The following is a 7567-nucleotide window of genomic DNA, read 5'->3' as shown; positions in this document are numbered from 1 at the left end:
AAAGAGCTTCTAATATCCTAACTTATATTGCTGAGAAAGACTTAAATAATTATGAACAAATTAAATCAATTGTACTAAGAGAATTCGAGTCAACAGCGCAAGCGGTTTTAGAGAATTTTAGATATGCTTCTAGAGATAACGAAACTCATGTGCAATTCGCGTCACGCTTAATGACGAGTTTTGAATATTATTTAAAATTAAGGGGTGTTACAGATTTTGAGACCCTAAAACAATTGATAGTTTCGGATAAATTATTCCAAACGCTGGACAAAGAAACAGCAACTCATATTAATATTAGACAAAATCAAAAGTGGTTTACACCTCTCGAGTTAGGAAAAGAATGTGATCTTTATTTTGCTTCCAAAAACAAAACCATTAATGAGATGAGAAGAGGGCAAAATTATAGCAATAAATTTAAACCAGCATCAAAAGTATTTTTCAATGAGATGAAAAATAAAAATTGCGATTTATGTCTAAAGAGCGAGAATCATCCTTTGTATGCTTGTCCTCAATTTAAGAGACTTTCGGTTCTTGAACGCGTGGAGGTAGTGAAAAATAAAAACGCCTGCTTCAAATGTTTATCGCCTAATTGCAGTGTTAAAAAGTGTTCGTATATAAATTGTTTCTGTGGCAAAGCTCACAATAAGTTAATACACTTTTCGAAAGAAGCAAAAAATGTTTCGTCTTCGAATATAAAAACCGCTGTAGTCATAAATAATTCGCAATCGGAGGGGAAAAATTCGGAACAAGGTTCGGTTTTCCCCAGTGAGTGGAGTCCTTCTTTCGTTGCAACAAATCTAATCGTAAATCAAAATGTAGTTTTGTCTACTGTGAGATGTTTAATAAAAGATAGATGTTCGCAATGGCAGGAAGTAAGTGCCTTTTGGATAACGGCTCACAGTGCTGCCTCATGAGTCAGAATTGTATGCAGAGGCTAGAACTCCGAAGTGAAAAAATAAATCAATCTATTTCCTGTATTAATAATGCCTCGTTGGTAGTTAATCGCAGAATTACAGCAACTGTGGCTAATAAAAATAAAAGTTTCGAAAGAAATATTTCGCTGTTAGTGGTATCAAAAATAACAGATTTAATACCGAATAAGATGATAGATATGCGTGTACATATTCCAGAATCAATTGACCTTGCGGACCCTAATTTTAATATTCCGGGCAAAATAGATATTTTAATTGGCGCTGAATACACTTATGAAATAATAAAGCCGGGAAAATTAAATGCTAAAAATGAGAATTTGACGTTACGGGTATTTGGGTATATTGTAGGAGGTAGCGTTTCGAGTTCAGTGAAATTAAATTCTAACTATTGCGGCTTAATATGTGGAGCAGAAGAATTAAATTCAAACTTAAGAAATTTTTGGGAGATTGAGGAAATGGGTAATGAATTACCTAAAAGTAAAGAGAATGCTAATTGTGAGGAGCATTATGCGCGAACACATAGAAGAGATGAGACAGGAAAATATACCGTGGCGATGCCATTTAAAGAGCACTGGTCGTGTCTAGGGAGTTCAAAGGATATTGCTCTAAAACGACTCGAATCGCTGTGGACTCGCCTGTCTAGAGACCAAAAATATCTGAAACTGTATTCTGATTTTCTGAAGGAGTATGAGGAATTAGGCCACATGAGCGAGATACAAGATGAAAGTGTTGAACCTGAAGTGACATATTATATGCCTCAGCATTTCTCTATAGGCCTCAAAGAACGACAACTAAACTACGTACCGTGTTTAATGCGTCCACCTTGACTAGCAGTGGAAAATCGCTCAACTCAATTCAGTATAACGGCGGAGTGATTCAAGACGATCTATTTACATTGCTAATTAGATTCAGAAAGCATATATTTGCATTTACTGCAGATATTCGTCAGATGTATCGTATGATTAATATAGATGAGAGTCAAAGAAATCTACAAAGAATTTTATGGAAAGAGGGAGCTAATGAGTCCGTTAAAACGTATCAGCTAAATACGGTTACCTACAGAACGGTTAGTGCTCCATGAGAACACTTAAACAAATTTCCATTGACGAGGGAAAAAACTTTCCAATTGCTGCATCAGTCTTGTGTCATGACTTTTATATGGACGACGTTTTAAATGGAGCGAGTACATTGGAAGAGACAAAAACTTTGCAACATCAACTTGTTGGCATTCTAAAAACTGCCCAGATGTCATTACACAAGTGGTGTGGAAATACTTCCGAGCTTATTCCTGCTACGGAGAAAAAGTATGAGTTCTCATCTACGGATGAAATTTAGACTTTAGGGATTGCCCGGAAGGCTAAAACTGACTGCTTTACCTTTAAAGTAGATTTACAGCATAATGCCCATTCTATCAAAAGGTAGGTCTTATCCATTATCGCCAGACATTTTGATCCACTTGGGTTGCTTGGGCCAGTGATCACGAAGGCAAAAATATTCATGCAACAATTGTGGTTGCTCAAGATTGATTGGGGTGAAATGCTTCCAGCGAAAGAAGCTAGTGCATGGCAAGAGTTTGTAACATCTTTAACAAACTTAAACGACATTAACATAGAAAGATGTATTGTTATTCCAAACGCGGAAGTGAATGAGCTTCATGGATTCTGTGACTCGTCTGAAACGGCATATGGTGCTGCAATCTACGCCAGAACAGTCAATTCAGCGGGTGAAGTGAAAGTGAAGCTAATCGCGAGTAAATCTCGTGTGTCACCAATCAAGCAGGTAACTATACCTCGTTTAGAGTTATGCAGTGCCGTTCTGCTCACCAAATTGATGCAGAAGGTAAAAATGCATTAAAAATGGATATTACGTCAGTATCATATTATTCGGATTCTACAATCGTGCTTTCATGGATGATAAAAGAGTCACGAGACTTAAAAACATTTGTTGCAAACAGAGTGGCTATTATTCAAGAATCCACAGAAATGAATCAGTGGCATCATGTTCCTTCCGAACAAAATCCCGCTGACGTCATTTCAAGGGGACTTGATTCAACGAGAATGCAACAAAGTGACTTATGTTGGTTTGGTCCAACCTTTCTCCAAGAACTGGTTGTGTTCTTTCCTGGTGATTGCGACGACACTCACGATCCATTGGACAGTTCTGTGCAGAACAGAGACGTTTCTTCTGAGAAACTTTATTTAGAAGAATTCAAAAATTCGACTAATTGCCGTTTAATTTCAGCTGCGGACTCATCATTTTTAGATAATATACTTAGTGTGTCAAATAAGTTTTATAAAATAATTAAAATCTTAGCCTTTATTTTCAGATTTATTAATAATTTGAGAAACTCGAGCAAAATGTCAGGTTCTTTAACCACCAAGGAACTGCAGTTGGCCAAGTTAACTTTAGTCAAACTTGTTCAGGTAGCTGCCTTTAATTGTGAAATAAAAGCCCTCGAAAAAAGTGAAAATATTAACAAGAGTCGGGTAAGTTGCTTGAACCCATTTCTAGACCCAAACGGTGTCTTACATGTTGGAGGAAGATTAAGTAATTCTGATTTGTCATATGATAAAAAGTTTCCCATATTACTTCCAGAGAATCACAAATTCACTTTGTTAGTAATGCAATATTTTCATCTTAAATATTGACATGTTGGTGCACAAACATTGTTGTATTTGGTAAGACGGGGATATGGGCCATTATCTGGCAGAAATACAGCCAGAAAAATTATTCATGATTGTGTCATTTGTGCTAAAACTAAACCTAGAACTGTAACCCAAATTATAGGAAATCTCCCAACCAATTGAGTTAAACCTAGTTATCTTTTTGCTCATGTTGGGATAGACTTTTGTGGACCTTTCTATATTAAATGCAAGGGTCAGAGGAAAGGCAATTATCAAAAATGTTATGTGGCTGTTCTCATTTGCTTTGCTACTAAGGCAATCCACTTGGAAATAGTCACTGACTTAACTGCAGAGGCAATGATTGCCACTTTAAAGCGTTTTTTTAGCAGAAGAGGTGTTAGTTCCCCTATCTGTTCTGATAATGCAACCAATTTCAAAGGGGCCAATTCAGATTTGAAACGTTTGCAAAATATGATTGGTAGACCCCCAGAGCCACTAGCTAATTACTTAACAACTGAACAAGTGACATGGACATTTATTCCACCAAGATCACCTAACTTCTGTGGCTTATGGGAGGCGGGTGTTAAATCTTTCAAACACCATTTAAAGAGAGTTGTTGGTAATGCGCGTTTAACAATGGAACAGTTTTTAACTATTGTTATTCAAATTGAAAGTATTCTAAACAGTCGCCCACTGACACCTTTGTCATCAGATCCAAACAATTTTGAAAGTTTGACCCCAGGCCATTTTTTAATCGGCCGTCCCATAAATAGTATTCCTGATCCAGATTATTCAGAGAGAAAAGATAACCTTTTATCTCAATGGAAAAGATTGAGAAAAATGATCCAAATAATTTGGAAAAAATGGAAATTAGATTACTTAAATAATTTGCAAGCCAGACACAAATGGCATTTTGAGAAACAAAATATTTCAAAGGATTCTATGGTTCCTTTAAAAGATGATAATCTTCCCCCTTGCCAGTGGACAATGGGAAGAATACAAGATTTAATTTATGGATCAGACGGCAAAGTCAGAGTAGTACTTATAAAAACTCCACAAGGAGTCACGAAAAGAGCAATTTCAAAGATTTGTTTATTACCATGTGAATAAAATCAATGTATATCTAGTGTAATTATTGTATTTAGTATTTAAAATAATATAATATATATTTAAGTTGTTCATAGTATATATTGAAATATATCGCATATATTTTCTTTTCAGAAATGTTTTGTATATAATACTCAAATTTATTTTAAAAGTGTAATATTTTTTGTATCTTGTGCAAGATAATTGTTGAAATTTTGCATTGCCTAATTAAGTAATGTGTTAAATTTTTATTTCTGTAATGTTGAGATTTTGAAATGATATTTTAAGGGGGGGGCGGAATGTTGGCACCAATGAGTCAGCAGAACGCTCCGCCTACTTAATTTGTAGCGCCACCAAGTGGTGAAATCATATAACCTTTTGAGTGTATGTGTGAATTCCAGAGAGAGGGTGTGTTGAGAATAAAGGAACAGAGATACAGTCCAAGAGTTTGTGTTTCATTTTTATGTGATTGAATTTTCCAAAAACTGAGCTATCGAGGGCCAAAACAAAAACATTTTTAAATATTCTTTACAATAATAGTTTTTAAAATTTTAATTGCTACTTTAACACTTACAAGCTTCGAGATGATATTAAATATGTTTATTACGTACGAGTCCTCGCTGATAGACAATTAAGAACAAATTTCAAAAATGAAATAGACATAGGCGAATCGTTTTATGATGCTACGATTTCTCGGATTGGAGATTAAAATTCTCGTTAAAATCCTTCTTAAACCAATTTAAAATATCGATTTCAAGTAGTTATCAAGTATTGTTTATAACTCTACTTTGATTTTACATCATAACTAAAGTCTATTTATATAATCGAAAAAAAGATTATAGACATGTGACCTCTGTGCACGTTTCATCCTATTTTTACAAAATGCTTTGCCAATCAAGGACAACTACCGTATATGGAAAAAGGAATTTCGTAATATTATAGAGACAAAGAAATACTATATATGCATTACCAGAGATTGGAAAAAAAATTTCAAAATATCTAATAAAACATAGATGAGCCAATAGAAAACCTATTATAAAATGTTTTACGGTGTGTTCTTAGTGCTTTTAATTTTCGATTTGTTGTGTTTTCACCACTGTTATTTCAGACCGTTCTATGTATATAAGGCTTCATTTTTTTGACAGTATTAAGTCACAGTATTAAGGAATAAGACGAAAACGTAACCGATCCGGAATGAAAACAAATTTTGTTTTTTGCTTCCTCATTCAATTTAATTGCAAGATCTTTCATAATATTTACAGTCATCTACCTCTTCTACATTTATCAAAAAAATTTCATTCTTTATAAAACCACGATAAAATGTAGTGATATTCAGTTTTATTAACAATTTTGAGTGAAACAAACGGTATTTTACAACAGTTCTCAGGATAACAACTTCTGAAATTCAGGAGTTTTTTTAAAAGTTAATTGAAAAGTACTTCTCCATCATAAGCAGCATCAAATAAAGTAAGTTTTTTATATATATTTTAGTTTAATTAATTTTTTTTGATATTTTTGTGTATTGCATGATATTTTTTGTTATTTGATAAGTTTTGATATTTTTGTGTATTGCATGATATTTTTTGTTATTTGATAAGTTTTGATATTTTTGCGTATTGCCAATATGCATGTGTGTTTTTACAGGTCACATTTTTTTTACCTAAAATTGCCAATTTTGATACAAATGCGTTTTAGAGGATAGGAATATCCACATCAGAGTGATTTCTTTGGAAATTCTATTCAATTTTAAGTAATGAATGAAATTTGAAATTTAAATAATTTCAATGTTCGACTTTTTTAATAAATACTGATAACTTCATTGGTTTAAAATACCTTTATAGTATTCGCATCACAACAATTTGCGATTTTTTTTTAAGTGAATGACTTAAACAGTATATTTCATCAGATATACAAGTTAAAAGGTATGTTCTTAAAGTGGGATCTCCTAAAAAAGCTAAATTATGAATTAATTTTAATAGTAATGGAAATGCTTTTATATTTATATAAAACCAAATATTTATATTTTGAAAAATCATAATCATTTTAAGGATAAATCTGAATCGTGTTATTTATTCTTCCAAAATTACTGTGAATAAAAAGGAGAAAAGTCTTATTTTGTTATTAATAATTTGAAATTTACTTAATTTATGGTCCCCGGTGGGTTGGCTCTTTTTGGGAGGAGTTTTCAGCAAACAAAATTAAGAATATCTCCAGAACCACTGTGAATTTTGGAAATAAATTTGAAAAACATGCATAAAAAGGCCCGCTGAATCGAATTATTTAAAAAAAAACTGAACTTCCGTAATGGAAAAAATTTTGAGATAGTCATTAATTAACTATATTAATTAAATTTATTTATCTCAATGTACCTGTCACTTTAAGTCATTTTCATCTACACCAATTATGTGAAGATGCGATAATAAATAACAAAATTACAGAGATGATCCATTTTTTTTGTTGATGACTGTACTACATATATAAATTTTTCATTTTTTTAGTTAAGATCTTATACTAAAATTAATCCATAATAGCCTTGTAGTATTTTTTAGTTATCTTGCTAGTATGGGAGATTACATCTTCATTTATTAAAATGATATATAGAGACTGGATAATATTTTTTTTTATTTCAGTCGTGCAAAGAATCAACGCATATAATATAAAATAATAATAATAAATATTTAAAATGCTCTACAGGACAAGTCGTTGTCTGAGAGATGCCATGTTATTACTTTTTGTGTAGTAGGCGCTCATTAAGAAACTATACTCCAAAATTTTAATTTGTTTTCTTGTTACAAAAATCAAATTAATTTTTTTTTTCAATACTATAAGAGCTCAGGATCGCAGATAAGCTATTTTTTTTTACCACTTTTTACTTAAAAAACTGAACTTTTCAGTCATGTCCATTTTATTTTCACAAAATACTTT

The sequence above is a fragment of the Argiope bruennichi genome, chromosome 3 (assembly GCF_947563725.1).
Source record: "Argiope bruennichi chromosome 3, qqArgBrue1.1, whole genome shotgun sequence".
In the NCBI taxonomy this organism is placed as follows: domain Eukaryota; kingdom Metazoa; phylum Arthropoda; class Arachnida; order Araneae; family Araneidae; genus Argiope; species Argiope bruennichi.
The sequence above is the reverse complement of the archived record's forward strand: the minus strand, read 5'-3'. Positions refer to the sequence as shown.